The sequence below is a fragment of the Aptenodytes patagonicus genome, chromosome 6 (assembly GCF_965638725.1).
Source record: "Aptenodytes patagonicus chromosome 6, bAptPat1.pri.cur, whole genome shotgun sequence".
Taxonomy (NCBI): Eukaryota; Metazoa; Chordata; class Aves; order Sphenisciformes; family Spheniscidae; genus Aptenodytes; species Aptenodytes patagonicus.
In genome coordinates, this window is record NC_134954.1 from 14401804 (window position 1) to 14418827 (window position 17024).

The following is a 17024-nucleotide window of genomic DNA, read 5'->3' on the forward strand; positions in this document are numbered from 1 at the left end:
CCGGCAATATTCCGAAATCTTTGCCTTCTGGCCAATCCATGATCACTTCCAAGATTCCTGGGTGACTGGGGTTTCCTATTCGAGCTTGTCGTGTGGTCAGTGCGACCCACTTACTCCATGTAGCATCAGTTGCATGATGTGTACAGGGGACCCTCCCTCTGAACATCCAGCCCAACACTGGCAGTCGGGGTGCCAGGAGGAGCTGTGCTTCAGCGCCGATCACTTCTGAAGCAATTCGAACCCCTTCATATGCTGCCAATATCTCTTTTTCAGCTGGAGTATAGCGGGGCTCGGATCCTCTGTATCCCCGACTCCAAAACCCGAGGGGTCAACCTCGAGTCCTCCCCTGGTGCTTTCTGCCAGAGGCTCCAGGTAGGGCCATTCTCCCTGGCTGCGGTGTAGAGCACATTTTTTACGTCTTGTCCTGCCCAGACTGGCCAAAGGGCTACTGCATGGACTGTCTCCTGTTTAATTTGTTTAAAAGCTTGTCATTGCTCAGGGTCCCATATGAAATTGTTCTTCTTCCGGGTCACTTGATAGAGAGGGCTTACGATCAGACTGTAATTTGGAATATGCATTCTCCAAAAACCCACGACACCTAAGAAAGCTTGTGTTTCCTTTTTGCTAGTTGGTGGAGACGTGGCTGTTATTTTGTTGATCATATCCATTGGGATTTGACAACATCCATCTTGCCATTTTACTCCTAAAAACTGAATCTTTGGATAACTGCTTGTTGTTCAGGTCATCATAAATCACCTCCAGCATGGCTAATTCCCTCAGGTACTGGACACCTCTCTCCATGGTGGTCCACTTGCCTGGGTGACATATAACATCTCCCTTGAAGGGATACCTTTCCTTCACCCCTGACAGGAGTTGCCTCCAGAGGCTGAGGGCTTGTGCCCCTTTTCCAATCACTTTGTCAATGCCCCCTTCCCTAGAAAGGGATCCCAGCTGCTTGGCTTCCCTACCCTCTAATTGCAGGCTACTGGCCCCGTTATCCCAGCATCGGAGCAGCCAGGTGACAACACGCTCGCCTGGATGACGACTAAAATCTTTTCACATATCTCACAGCTCACTCAGGGATAGGGATCAGGTGGTTATCATCTCATTTATGGGTTCTGCCTCTTCCGGCTCCTGTTCTCATGATGGCCCTGGTTCATCTTCATCCCTTACTAAACGAGCTGATTTTCTTGTGTATTTCTTCTTGTGTATAGGGATGACTGATACTGGCACGGCTTGGTTCTCTGGTTCAGCCGCAGTGCCCATCACGGGGGTTGGAGTAGCCACAGTGCCCGTCACCGGGGTTGATCTCTGGATGGTATTCTTAAATAATTGTTTAACCTTAAACAAGATCACGACCTGAACCACATTCAGGAGACATAGCAATAGGACCACGCTGGTTTGAACATCCCAAGGATATTCAAAATTCTCAAGAGCTGTTGTAACTCACCTGAAGGAGAAAGGGAAGGTGAAGGAGCGGGGGAAAGTGTCCCCCCCCATCTCCCCCATAGATTGGTTCCTCGAGGAGAAAAGGTAAAAGGCGTAATTATTAATAGTTTCTGAGAAGTGACTCCCGAGGTACGGAGATAACAGCAATGCTGAGTACAAACACAGGAGTAAAATACAAAAATTAGTCTCACGACCAATAATTTTATCACATCATAAACCAGCAGTGTTACACAGTGCAGCAAAATGGTATCTTTGATCCAGCTCCCAGAGGTGATAAATGGCGCAACAGGGAACATATACAGCAAGTAAGGTTTTACATAACACAACTTTGAGAGCAAGCACGACAACTTTGAGAGTAAATTAATCAACACTGTGACCAGCAACTGGTTAAACCAATATGACGAATGCTTGTAACAAATTTGCCTTAACACACTCTGGTCAGATCTGTCATTATCTCAACCCTTCATGCCCCATGTTGGGCACCAAAATGACTGTTGTCATAACCCGTCAGGCAGCTAAACACCACACAGCCGTTTGCTCAATCCCCCCACCCCCAGTGGGATGGGAGAGAGAATCGGGGGGGGGGGGGGGGAAGTAAAATTCCTGGGTTGAGATAAAGACAGTTTAATAGGACAGAAAAGGAAGGGAAAATAATAATAATAATAATAATAATAATAATAATAATAATAATAATAATAATAATGAGAAAAGAATATAAAAAACAAGTGATGTACAATGCAATTGCTCACCACCTGCTGACTGATGCCCAGCCAGTTCCCAAGCAGCGGTCACCACGCCCCGGCTAACTCCCCCCAGTTTATATACCGAGCATGACATCATATGGTATGGAATGTCCCTTTGGCCAGTTTGGGTCAGCTGTCCTGGCTGTGCCCCCTCCCAGCTTCTCGCTGGCAGGGCACGAGAAGCTGAAAAGTCCTTGACTAGCGTAAGCACTGCTTAGCAACAACTAAAACATCGGTGTGTTATCATTATTCTTCTCCTACTAAATCTAAAGCAGCACTATACCAGCTGCTAGGAAGAAAATTAACTCTATCCCAACAAAAACCAGGACAGGAGCTCAGTACATTCAGGTATTTGAGAAGGAGTTTGGGAGGAGACTTGGTCATTACAAATGTTGAACGAAGAGGTTCTCAGAGGGAATGGGCAATTTCTGCTCCCAGAATTCATTTTGGCAATATCTGTTGCCACATGAACACAGCAGAGCCTTCTGGGTTTCCAGGGAAGACAGTGCTAACAGCACCTCCTGGGAAGGCATTACACCTGATAAAAATAGATACTGGCACATGCTATCAGTTTTACCTGGGCTCCATGTAACAGCAGAATTATTTTATTTTGCTGCAGAGAAAGATTGTCAAAAGAGACTACCACACTGCCATACCCGAACATTTATCATCTAGCCTTGTATTGACTGCTAAGGAAGCCAGGTCTGCAAAATACTGAGTGCTCTCAGCTGTAGAGGAACAAAGGGGTTTTAGTATTATTATTAATTTTATATTCATTTTATATTTCATTTTCTATTCATTTTAGTATTATCATTCAATTTATCCCAACCGATCCAGTCTGTCCTTAGCTATATCTGTATATATAACTATATGTAAATACAGTAACATATATCAGCTAAAGGGAATTTTGTCTGGGAAATTATTTTAATAGTGCAAATCTCTTTGTAATAGTCCTAGACCTGCACATATGGGCAGTGTATGGGGGATATTCCATTGATGTTCCAACATGAAAATAGGCTGTGAAGTCCGTGCTGCTATCAGTTTCCTCCCCCCTCAACTATCTCAATGAACAGAAATCCTAACCTTTAAATTCAGAAATTACCCTATTTTATAACAAGATACTGAGTTAACTCTATTTTCTAACTCTCTATGTCAGGATCTACTTTCATTTCTAAAGAAGTCAGAGTGGTTCAGGGGAAGTTTGGAGTAGTTCACATGTCTACCTTAAAAAAAAAAAAAAAAAAAAAGGCCACAGAAGCATGTATTGCAGATAGCAGTAACTATTTTGAGTTTCTGCTAAGTGATGCTTCCAATTTTGCTGAATGATTTGTAGCTAATCCCCAAATACTTGCACTGGTGTGGATTACCCCACCCACTAATTACCTGGAAAAAAAAAAATCCCAGGTCAGGTGTTCCTCCTGCAGTAATACCTGGCAACAAACATAAACCAGACATTGTTTCCTGACAAGTTATACATGATGCATCATGTTGCAATGTGAGAGAAGGGACATTTTTCTATGTTTACCACCCACTGTTAAACTTGCATAAAGAAATGCCGTCTCTTGAGTTTGCTCAGCAGAGAGAAGCTGTTCAGACCTTTCAGTCCTTAGGCTGTCCAAACATTTTAGGAAAGGTGGTGACTGCTCCCTTAGAAAAACAGGTCAGAGGCTTTGAAAATAAACCTCCCACCTAAAAGTGTTTTCCCCCAAGTTCTAGGGGTTAAAAGGATCCCTTCCTGCCCATTCATTAAAGATTATTTTCATAGCCTGCATGAGGTGCAGCACTGATGGCTCAGAGCAAATCCCCTAATGGCAAGTCCTCCCAGGCTACCCAGCATACAGGTTTTGCTAGTCTAGAGTTGAGGTCCAAGCCCACTCTCACCCTCGCGACTACCTGACGGAATTCAGCAGATCACTCTCTACACTTTCATTTCCGAGATTGTGGCATTTTGGGTACCTGAAAATTACGTCAATTGAAGGTGCCGAGCTGCGTTCAGCCCGGTGACTGGGTGCCATGCTGGCGCCTCAGGAAGTTGCTGCAATTTTACAGGCTGGCTCATTCAGCAAGGGTTGCCCGGCTTTTTGTGAAAACACTGCAAGGATGTCACAGAATACGTTCTTAAATTGTTGTTGAATTCACTTCTTCAGATTAAGGAAAGTGAATGTTTCACATGCTTGGGTTTGGAAACTGAAATGCTTTTCTATGTTTTAACTCTCAGTGGCAAAGGCAGAATGAAGAGAGCTTAAATGCTGAAGTTTTGGTGGGCATAGCCTTGATTTTTGTTTAGCTGAAATCAAGAACAAAGGCAGAATAATGTTTGACTGCTCAGAGGAGAATTGGTGATTGAACGTTTCAAGCACATCTGTGAACAGTCCCATTCTGTTATTATGGCATTAAGAGAAGGCTCTGGGGGATGCCGACAGTTACACCTACCTGCTTTCCTGGGAAGAGAAATTGGGCATCGGGGGGGGGGGGGCTCGGGGGAAGAAAAGGCCCAACAAGAGATTAACATATAAGGAAAAGAGAATATTATGAAGGAAATGTCTTCTATTTTATTTGTTGTCTCCCCCCCCACCCTGTCTGTTGCCAAGGAACCTCGGACCTAGCCTACACAGGAACCTTCCTTGGATCTATTTCTTGTAATAATCCTAATTGCAGCTCAGTTGGTGTGTGCAAAAATCCTTCTCCCCATTTAGCAAAATGAAAGGTTCCATCAGAGCGAGCACATCTGCATGTGCTAAAAATGGAAATGCAAGAGCAATGAAAAATCTATTAAACAAATATTTCCTTTTTGGGGGAGGGGCAGGAATCTAGAAGCATCAGGGCTGAACCACATAAAAATGAAGCAAGATGAAAGCCTGTATCAGAAGTTTTCCTTGCCAAAGAGGTGTGCACAATAGTTGAAAGTACATATTATGCTGCATTTTTGTACTGTAGATCTGGCAATATAGAAAGTCTCCTTTAACTATTTGGTCCAAAAGAAGATGCACGTGGTTCAGGTTTGTGCTAATACGGAAATGTCACACACACAGTCCAAAGCTGATGAGAGGCGGAGGGAGGGGAAGACAGAAAACTGAAAGCTACATTTCACTCAATCCATTTCCTATCAGTCATCCTGGGAGCTGTCAATCACTCTCAGCTGCCCTCTTCCTGAAAGGCCCAATCAATTCCTCCAGCTAAATATGACTGAAGTGTGCAATGGGTAGGGCTTTCAGAGCAGTAATTTCAGAAGTCCCCAAAACCATCCAGCCTTCCAAGCATTAAGTAAATTCTGCAAGAGAAAAGCCTGGGTACAAGCGAGGTGGCTTAAGCTGCACCTTGACGCCAAGAACCATCCCTCTCCAAGCTCACAGGCTGCTATTTCATGTTCACGTTGCCAGTTATAGAGGAAATCCTCTTGCTGCTGCATCACTTCCAGTTTTGTTAGCGGGTGATATTATCCTCAGAATAAATAAGTAAGATTTCTGCAGTTCCAAACTGATCTGCACTGGAAAAATCATTTATCTTTAACACAGACAGAAAGTCCGGTTTCTGCAGAGAGGCAACCCTTAGAAAATAGAGAAAAGGAGACTGAAAAGTTCAGAATTCCAGTACCTTATTTCTGATGAGTTTAAATACAGAAAACAGAGAAATAAACACTCTCATCCCCTTAATCACACTTACAGCAATGCTCATGATAAAATTCTCAGGATTTCATAGAATCATAGAATGATTAAGGTTGGAAAAGACCTCTAAGATCATCGAGTCCAACCGTCAACCCAACACCACCATGCCCACTAAACCATGTCCCTAAGCATCTCATCTACGCGTCTTTTAAATACTTCCAGGGATGGTGACTCAACCACATCCCTGGGCAGCCTGTTCCAATGTTTAACCACTCTTTCAGTAAAGAAATTTTTCCTCATGTCCAATCTAAACCTCCCCTGACACAACTTGAGGCCATTTCCTCTTGTCCTATCACTTGTTACTTGGGAGAAGAGACCGACACCCACCTTGCTACAACCTCCTTGTAGGGGGAGGAGACATTCTTTGGGAGACAGTGCCAAAGGCCTTACTGAAGTCCAGGTAGAGCACATCCACAGCCTTTCCCTCACCCACTAGGCGGGTCACCTGGTCATAGAAGGAGATCAGGTTGGTCAAGCAGGACCTGCCTCTCATGAACCTGTGCTGGCTGGGCCTGATCCCCTGGTTGTCCCGCTCATGCCTTGTGAGCGCCCTCAAGATGAACCGCTCCATAATCTTCCCCGGCACCGAGGTCAGGCTGACAGGCCTGTAGTTCCCCGGATCCTCCTTCCGGCCCTTCTTGTAGATGGGCATCACATTGGCAAGCCTCCAGTCATCCGGGACCTCCCCCGTTAACCAGGACTGCTGATAAATGATGGAGAGCGGCTTGGTGAGCTCCTCCACCAGCTCCCTCAGCACTCTCGGGTGGATCCCATCCAGCCCCATAGACTTGTGAGCGTCCAGGTGGCGTAGCAGGTCGTTGACTGCTTCCTCTTGGATTATGGGGGGTTCATCCTGCTCGCCGTCCCTGTCTTCCAGCTCAGGGGGCTGAGTACCCTGAGGATAACTGGTCTGACTGTTAAAGACTGAGGCAAAGAAGGCATTAAGTACCTCAGCCTTTTCCTCATCCTCGGTGACAATGTTCCCCCCCGCATCCAATAAAGGATGGAGATTCTCCTTGGCTCTCTTCTTGTTATTAATATATTTGTAAAAACTTTTTTTGTTGTCTTTAACGACAGCGGCCAGATTGCGTTCTAGCTGGGCTTTTGCCTCTTACTTCTCTTCACATGGAAACTGCCTGAATCTGCTGAACTCTTTAAGGACCAGCTTGTTATCCTCAAGGCTTTGCTTTGTCTTTCACAGTCCTCACCTGCCTGGCCATACCAAGCACCGTGTCCCATATCCACAAGAATCAGAGTTGTGGCTGATATAAATCAGGTTCTGTAAGAGCTCAAGATACCATTTAGCATTAAATGTTTTAAAAGCTGAACTGCTACATGCATGTACTTAGTATATCAGAGGCACATCATGTAGGTTGAACTGTCACATATTTTGGATACCTTCATTTACTCTGCAGTTCATTCAAAAAGGGTGGTTGCCTTAGAAACCACAAAAAGTGCAGAATAATTCTAAGATAAACCCAACTGATAGAATCACTCAGCAGCGGCTCAGATGTACACAGCATTTCTATAAATCCAAAAAGATATATTGCATTAAAAGCAGGGGAGGAAGATCATTTCCTCATTAAAAAATGGGGGTAGAGAGAGGCGGCTGATTACCCTATTGAAGATGACAGATCACGGTATCGCGTTACACGTTCAGGTAGCCTTAGCCTGGGAAATGCCCATGTTTGGCAGGTTAAGCCTGTGGGAAAGGAGGAAGCTGTAGATGATGGGGAGAGCTCAGAGTCAGAGCAGGCAGTGGTCTTCTGGGCCAGAATTTCCCTACAGCTCTGGGAAGATGAAGAAAAGCAATATGCATGTGTCTATTTCCAGATGTTCCTTATAGAACAGGCTCCCTCTGCCTCCTTCTGCTGGAGGCATTTCCCCATCCATGTGAAGCGCTTCATTTAGGAAGTATAAATCTGCTCCCCTTCCCTGCCCCCCCTTTTCTTAATGCCGAAATGCTGCAACTTGTCTGCACCAAGGTGATGATTTCCTATCTGAAGAACATAAGCGAGCTCCTGAATGGAATGTGATCTCCTCCAGCTAGTAAAAGTTTTATAACCAAGGACAAAAAAAACCCCAATAAAAATAAAATAAAATCAGGCACCTCAGCTGGTGTAAATCAGCACTGCCTAACTCCGGTGGAGCTTGCCTCAGGCAGGGGTGGAAATTTTGAGGTATTTCCAGTACATGGATGGCAGGTTTATTGGAAGTCATTAAAACACAAGTTTTATTCTAAAAAAAAAAAAAAAAAAAAGTAAATATTCCAGACTTCTCCCAGGACCATCCTCCATTAAGATCTCTTCAGTGAATCACTGTAAATGCTTAGATAGGGACTCCTAGCACTGAGCGTTGGTTTATTTGGGTACATTAACAAACTAATTTACACCCACCATGGCTAATCCCTGGTTTAGCATGTATAAATGTATAAATGTGAATTTTCATTGCTGATCCCCTTTCTGTATTGCTCCTTCTCATTTATCCCACATGCTTGCTTTTGGCTGCAGAACTTACTGCTTGCAGGTATGATTGGTATATCATACTTGGGGCAAGAAATGAAAAAGTTTCCCTTGGAGGGGGGTGAGGGTCCCCAGCTTTTCTCAACTTTATAGCTTGGAAACTGCGTGGTTTTGGTCTGGTGCTCCAAATGCAGCCACACTGCCTGAACAGCCAGCAGAGGCACTGCTGCATGCTGGATCACACCCACGGCATCTCCAGTAGTTTCAGCAGGGAGCAAAACTGTTGATAACTTACTGACACACTCAGCTGACTTGGAAAAAGATTGGTTTTGTTCAGATCAATGTCTGCCCCAGTTCCTGAATTGCAGCAGATTGCTGAATCTGGTGTTGAGAGGGAGCAGGAGAGCATGGCCTGAAGCAGGAGTGGGGGGAGGTTTGGAACGGGGCAGCGTAGCCACGAGATACTCGAAACCTGATTTATTTCTTTAACATTTTCCCCAGCTTGGGTCCTGCTTAACCAGCCAGAAAAGGAATCTAATGCCATCTACAGTAGCAAAATGGCAGCTCATCCACAGCTTGAAGTCTGCACATCAAGAAGAGATGCCTGTCCTGAGGTAGCTTTGTTGAGTGCAGCAGTCCCAGAGTCCAGTTTGCTCTGGCTTCCAGCATAGACATCCCAATGACACCTTCTGAATTAAACAGGAAAAGAACCTCTGTAGATGCCCAGCTCTATTTGACTACTAATGACAGTAACTTGCTTGGCTATTATGAACATTAAGCCTTGAATAAGTACAGAAAAGTCAAAGCAATATATATAAGCAAAGGAACCACTTGTAAAAAAGGTTGAGAGAATTCAAACAGTGTTTAATTTAAAATAAACAAAGAAGCTGATCCTTCTCTTTGATCTCATCCACCCTTCCCTCCCCCAGAAAACAGAGAAACAGAATACAAAGACCCAACCATGCCAAGTGGGGGAGGAAAAAAAAAAAAGCCAGATCACCAAGGTAAATGATTGACTATGAGCTATTCACTTCACAGGACAATGATGCTAAGTTTTATGTGTAGATCCTCCCCATTTGTAGACAGCCTCTTCACCAAAGATCCCAAAGCACTTCCCAAAGCCTCCTGCACTCATTTCACACCCCCTGACCTGCTGCCAATGCTGAGGAAAAAGCCATGCAGCTTCACACTCAGTCTGAAGAAAATAACCTTTCTGACGTATAACTAGAAACAGAAAGGCTGAAATAACAGTCATTAGGAAAGGTCTGGAGAGCAAGAAATACTCCCCAGAAGGGAGATGGCTTGGAAGGATAAAAAATGTCATGGATCCATTTATATATGAGATCCTTCTGCCAATCAGATAGTGTCTAGAGGCGCAGTTTGCCCCTCCGAGGGAATCTGATTTCAGACATGAGATCACTGGATTTCCTTTTCCTCGGTGCAGGCTATATCTGGAGATCAAAGCCCCGCCAGGAGCTGGTAAATAGTATATTCTCACTTTGATGGATCTGCAACTCCTGTGAATGCAAACACAGCAAGAGGAGAATACATTCTTTATGTCACACTTCCCATGTTTTTCTGGCCACTCATATTGCTGGCCAGAAGAAACAGATTTAAAGGGCAGATTTAGTCAAATTCTGCTCTTTGTGCTTTTCCTCTGCTATTATGGCACTTTATTAAGGGTGATGAGGGATCTATTCCTTTGCTCTCCCCCTCCTTCTGCTCCACTCAGTCATCCTCCAGACCAGGTAATATATAACTCCATTCATTGTGATGCTAACGAGTTCTATTTAGCTGTATTTAACTGGATATCATGACTCCACGCGATGACCTTTCACTCCTGGGAAGTAGTTTTAAATTTGATCCACAGCAAAGGAAAATCCCTCCAATTCATTGGCTGTGAAAGGTCACAAATGAAATGTGTTCTGATGGTATCTGCTCATGGTTTAGTTCTCAGTATACCTGAGCATCAAGCTGGTCTGAATCAGCTTTTGTCCTGACAGCCTGAGTACCAAGCACCCTAAGACAGCACTGTGGAAAAGGCAGCCAAGCATCTGGCGGTGCCAATCGATGTAGACGGCGCTTGGAGAGGAGATGCCCCATCAAACCCGAAGGATGTGCTACCCAGGATGAAACACAGAGGTCCTACCCAGCCTGATTTGATATTTTGACATTCCAATTATAGGAAAGTCTTTTTCTGAAAGTATTAAAAATGCAATTAAAATTCAGCATTAGGTAGAAACATACAAAGATCTCACGTACACATCAGTGATGCCACAGAATACGCTTGTAAATATGACTTCTGGGACAGAAATGGATAGAAGGGGGGGGGGGAGGAAGGACTAAAACTGCATCAACACTGTGATATTAAAACTTCACTGGCACCTCTTCTCGCCTTTCCTAGCAAGTTAGTGCAAACCATTCAGCTTGGGATTTCAAAATAAAACGCTGCCAAAAAGAATTAGCCTTGTCCTTCCTCCCTCCTTTCTGGCCATTCCCCATGCAGAAGCACAGGGGCTTGTTTGTCTCTTCTCACCAAAAATACTCGGCACTTTGATATGGTGTACCCTATACAGGGTGGGAAGAAGTGTTGTCTCACTCATTTCTCATCACTTAATGTTGGCATTATAGCAAAAACTAGAGCTATCAGTCAAAAAAAACAACCAAGCAAGCCACCCCACCAAAGCAGGAAAAAGGGCATCATTCTAAAAGCTTTCAAATAAATGAGGAGCGGGTAAGTATGGGGAAGTACTGTCAGTCCACTTTTGCAGCAAGAATAAGGAAGACACAGGTGGCTGAAGGGACTTTCTCCATCACACTAGCTTGTGGCAAAGCTCAGATCCCAACTTGGACACCCCCCAACCTGAGTCACCCTTCCAGATCATAACAGATGTATCAAATGTAACAGAATCCAGAACTTAAAAACAATAAAAGCCAACAAAACCAATCTTACAATGGGAAAGCTTAGTCACAAGGTTGTGTCAGAAAAGCAACCAGTTTTGTGGCTGCTCTGGTGAGATTTGTACAGCTGTGAGCCTTCTGCTAAGGTATTAAATACACAGAGACCTCATTTAAAACACTGAGGTGGGCTCTGATAGCAGTCTGAAAAGACCTTCCCATCCCCAAAACCTTAGTACACTTGCAAAACCCTGCTCAGATTAGGATATTTGAAGTCACATTATCCAACATGAGGAAAAAGAACAGTCTTTTACACCTGCTTAGACATGCCCTGGCTATATAGCTAAACTAAAACACGCTCAAAAAGTGAATATTGTTAGTAACTGAAATGCCTGCTGATTTCTGACTGTGAAAGTACAGAAAAAACACGCAAGCGAATGCCAAGCCTGCCAGAGACACTGAGCAGCCTCAGGGTTCAGAATAAGAGGTGCTGCTGCCTTCAGGGTGTTGTAGTTAAGATAAGCCTGTGGTCTCAGGATGGTGAGCAACCAACCTCTGTTGCTAACAGCGCATGGATGTCTCCTTACTAAGGGAGCAAATGACAGCTACCAGGGAGAGGACATGAAGCAGCAGGGTAAAGGGTTTTTGAAGTACAGTAGCTTATGGGCAGAAACAATTGTGTGACTAAAACCCCCTTTATTTGTCTCACCTAGTGCCAAATCCATTCATTCACAGCATGCTCAAGGCTTCCCCAAAATACACTCTGTTCCCAGCAAGCTCTCTGGGCTCGTCCAAGGAAAGAGCACAGCTGGGAGTTATCACAGAAGAGAATCCTACAACAAGATCCACCAGAGTCCTGTATTCAGCCACATATAAAAGCTATGCTCAGAGCACAGCGCAGAGAGTGAATTCTTACTTTGCTACTACTATTGCCTGATGGCCAGAGGGTGACTTGCACCCAGCACAGGAGAACAGGGACAGGCAAAAATCAAATACTATGTGTCTTCTCAGTCCTGCTCTAAGCTAGACAAATTCAGGATGACTCTAACCTACAGCTTTGGTACAGCACTGGAGCAAGGAAGTACAGCCTATATTCCTACCTTGACACCTCCACTGTGGAAGAAGGAGGAGCAGTGTACAGCAAAACAACTCCAGCTGAGAGCTCTCAAGAATCTCAAGTTCAGCCAAGTTTCAGGTTTTTTATGCTGTAAAAAAAACCAACCCCAAAACCCCAAACAAAACAACAGCACAACAAGACCTAGTCCAAATGTGACCCTGCCTTTATGCTGCAATTAGAATAAAACAACATGAGTAGACCAAGGAGACCCAGCCCTTGAAGTTCCTGACCTAAAATGCAGAAGAAATACGTGGGGAGGTGAGTTAATAAAACACACCTGCAATAACTTCTTTCAGAAACATGCCTCAGCTGAGGTACCTGGCTTCATTCCCAACACTCATAAACAATCCCCAAATGTCAGGGACTGCTCTTTAACAGACAGCACCATTTCCAGGGGGTCCTAAGAAAACCTAAACTGACAGATTTCTTTTTTGAAACACTATAATAACTTACAAAGCTGTCAAAGTGGTTTTTTTATTATTATTATTTAAAACATGCTCCTATGTAAGTCCTTGTATGACAAATTTTAGCCAGCAGCTAATTTTTAAAGTCAAGTGATAAACTCCAGAAAGCTGAGAATACATAGAAGCTCCAACACAGCTTTAATTAGAGGGTTGTAACCAGGTACAAGTAAATCACTAAAATGTGTTGGTTAGAAGCTCTTCACTGTTAAAACATCACTAACACCTCTGCTATATTGTTGATAAAATGCTTTTATGCTGCTGAACAGATACATCTTCCTAATACAGAGTTCAAAAGTAAAAATATCCTAATGAGTCCTTATCTGGCTTTTGTGCCTCCATTCCCCTTTGCTCTTAAATAGTAATGTAAGTTAATTAAGTTTGGTTAAACCATAGCTCTTCCTTCTGAGGGGAAAGTCAAAACATAAAATACAGTTGTGACTCTCCTCACAAAACTACCTCTTGACCAGTTTATACATAAATGGTCAATGACAGAAGGATCTGTGGATTCAACTAAACTGCAAGCTGCCTTTGCCTTGGGGCCTTACCTTGAGTTTCCCCCTCTGAATAAATAAAATTATGTGCTCTGCAATTAGAAGCTGCTCCTGAGGTTCCCATTTCAAATGCTCCTGTCATTGCCACTTTTGCAGGGCTTTTTAATTCCTCACTGCTCCGTCTCAGCTGTTTCTAGAGACCTGCACAAACCTTTCTGATTGATCTCACCTTTCCCCTGGAATAGCTTTTCATTTAATTCTTTCACAGTAAATTCCAAATCTTGCCTCACTTCTGATCTATAGCTGTCATAAAGGAAGGCCTAGTCTGGCTTGGGTTATAGATTAAGAAATAGTCAGATGTAGGTAAAACTAAAAAAAAAAAAAAAAAAGGCGCTTTCCTTGTTGTTTATCTTTATGGAAGCTTTCATAATCCCTAAAGATGTCTTTTGTTTTCGCTTCTGTCAAGCACTTTAATTTCCACATTTTATTTAAAACCCAAAAGTCTAAATAGAGTAACTGATGGCGAAGGGGAATGCTGAATTCTTAGGATATATCCGACCTGTAATGTAGCGTAGAGATATCTGAGCCAGCATTAAATAATCTAGCCTGGGTACCACAAATGATGTAGACACCAGAGCCGCTGGTACCTCAGCTACCTCTAGGATCACGTACGCATCTTCTCTGAATTTTCATCTCCAGGCCTCATGCCTTCACCTTGTCCAACAACAGACACTGGGATCTGCAGGTCCAAACCAGGACTGTAGCCATCCTGAGCTATGGCCTCATCCCTGCAAGGTGCTGAGCACCACAACACTGAGCAACTTCAAGAGGAATTGAAGGGGCTCAGCACCCTGCTGAGTTGAGCTCAGGCTGAGTGAAGTCGTGGGTGGATGCTTCCTGAAGCACTGGTAAATTCACTGAGGCTTGGGTTTTCTGCCAAAAAGCCACCAGCTGAGGAAGTTATGGCCGCCCAGGGGCTTTCTTCAGTGTACGTGTTCTACTTAAAAAAAAAATTCTACTGTAAGTTTTGCATTCATAAACTGATGTTCCCCTTTGCCTTCCTCTTTTGCCCTCTCTGACTTCTGCCCTCCCTCCTCAGCTGCCAAGAAAGTGCCCCTTTGTGTGCAGAAATGCCCAACAGTTCACAGAAGTTAACTAGAAAAGACACATTCAGCCACTTTCTGTCAAAATGCCTTGACACTTTCCTTTCTGTCCAAAAGACCCTTTTGCTTCGCAAAGGCCCCCATTGAACACCTCCCCCCTTTCACCTCCCTCTTGACTTACCCTGCAACAATAATGCAAAATAAATAAGTAAAAGAGGCACCCCTCTCCCCTGCCCCGAGCCTTTGCTGCAGTATTTTTTTTTGTTGCAATCTTCACTACTAATTTTATGCAAGACACTTGCAAAGCCCAGACAAGTGCAAAATGCTGCCACTTGGCATTATATTCACAGAACTTCTGTTCCTCTTTCATGACTTTTCACTTTTGCCTTGACGTTGTTTTTTCCGTGGCTTGGTTTCTTTGGCCATGGGAAGGGATCCTACCATGCACGAGACCCTCTAGGTCTGTGTGTGTTAAAGGGAGGGGACCGTGTCACAGGCGGGTATGAGGACAGAGTGACGCGCGCTGCTCTCCAGCCGTTCCTCGCCCAGCGCACTGCGAGCTCCAGGGGCACAGTCAGCGCAGTTCAGAACAGAAACGCAAGGTTGCTCTTTTGGTTTGAAAAGAAGTAAGTAGCACACGAATTATCTCAAAATCAAAACAGACAGCATTGAAAGTACAGACTGCATCATTTTGATCAAGATTTCAAAGTCCTTTGGATACCCAACTCTACTCAAAAAGATACTGAGTTTCTGGTGTGACTCCTATTAAGCTGTGGTATGTTAAGACAAGCACTAACACTACTGTTTAACTAAACCTTAGCTTTTTTTGTGGTATAAAACTTTCTGAGACAGGCTGGGGAACAGGTCCTGCGATGGGTAAAACAAACAGATGTTAACTCAAATCCAGTGTTAGTGGGCAAATTTATTTCTGGATTCTCTTTCGCCAGAAATTGAGGGGCTCTGCCCCATGTATATCATCTGGTTAGAAATTACTGGAGGTTTTACACAAGGATGGGCTCTTTGGAATTTGTAGCTATGTATTTTTAATACTGTCAATAAACGACTTCCTCGAGACACAGAAGGGCAATAATGGGAGCTGTTAACAAAGTGTGAAAAGAAACGGGCAAGCAAAGGTTAATCACATGGCTGTCCACTAATGACCTCTCCAGCCCCGAGTTTAAACCCTCTGCTACTTGTAAAGACCAATCACGTGAATAATTTCCTGTCTGAGGTAGTCTTTATGGTTAAGAATAAAAGCTGAGCTTATTGTGAAAAGAAAGTGCTCAGCAGGGGAGAAGGTTATTATTTTTAAGCTGATCTAAACACCTGGGTTTCTCAGTAGACCCTATTAAACTTCCTCCATTATGTCTAAATATTTCAATCATTCCTACCACAGTAGTAAATTAGTGTATTACTGCTTAAAGCAGATAAGCCGTAGCGATGGGGACGTCCTAAGCTGATGCTGCTCACCCACCCTGAAGAGAGACCTATGCAGCCTGTTTCTTCCCCATAAATAAGGCAACAAGGCCTGATGCCATCCCAGAATATCATCTCCTTTTAGTGTGCCGAGGTGTGAGAGGAACACTGACTCCTGCTGCTAATGGGGCCATGGCACAGATCGAGCCTGGGGCATGGGAAGGCTCTTGGAGCAAGCTTGGCCCTGAAGCTGTATGGCACAGGAACGCAGATGGAAAAGCTTGCTGCCGTCTCTTCTAGATACCTCCAATGACAGCCAGGCAGAAAGCAGAGAATACAGAGATATGAGATATTCCTGGTTAAAGGTTTAGCTTTCGTAGCAAAAGGAGTTCCGTGTGAGTGAGAAAAATAACACTGTCCTAGCCAGTGGCTCTCTGCCCTCACTCCCTCTTCCTTCTCCTCTCACCTACATTATTCATGAGATCTTTTTTTCCTCCTGGAGTTATGATCCTGGAAAATGCCTGGAGATCAGACTATGCACAGAGGGAGTATGCAGCCTCCCTTCCTCCCACCACGGCTCTCTGCTGCTGGGATCCCCACAACTCACCAGCACATCACCACCCAATGCAGCCCAGACCAGAGTGCTTTCCCTGTCCACCCAACCCTCCCAGGGCTCTTTAGTGAGGGTAGCAGAGCCCAGCCCCTGGCAAAGCAGCCCTCCTGAGGCTTCACACAACGTGTATGCTGTCCTGATTGTGATTTGTTTATGGGCTCGTATATAAAGAGTGCCAGATCCTCAGCCAAGTACAGTTTATCTCAGGGTAAACTGCACTTGCGCCATTTATTTCAGTCCTGATTTACACACGTCAAACAAAATACCCGCAGATCTTTTCCCTTCTCGACTTCCCCAAAAGGATCTCATCTGGCACATTTAAACTAAGACAGCCTGCAAGAGTTGTAAAATGAGTGTGAAATTTTAACTCAGGTCAACATAAAGTGCCCACATTACAGTCTCCAGAGGGAATGATATTATACCTTATTAACCGGTTTAAAATGCTGCCTAGAAACTGTTTGATATTGCACGGGTGGTGGCATTGCTTTTTCTACTTAATAAAAGGAGTCCTTGAGTTTTCCAAGCGAGCGCGAGAAACTCTTCTGTTCTGTAAACAACTGTGTGTCCAGTTTCCATGCACGGATACCCAATTTGTGCATGCAA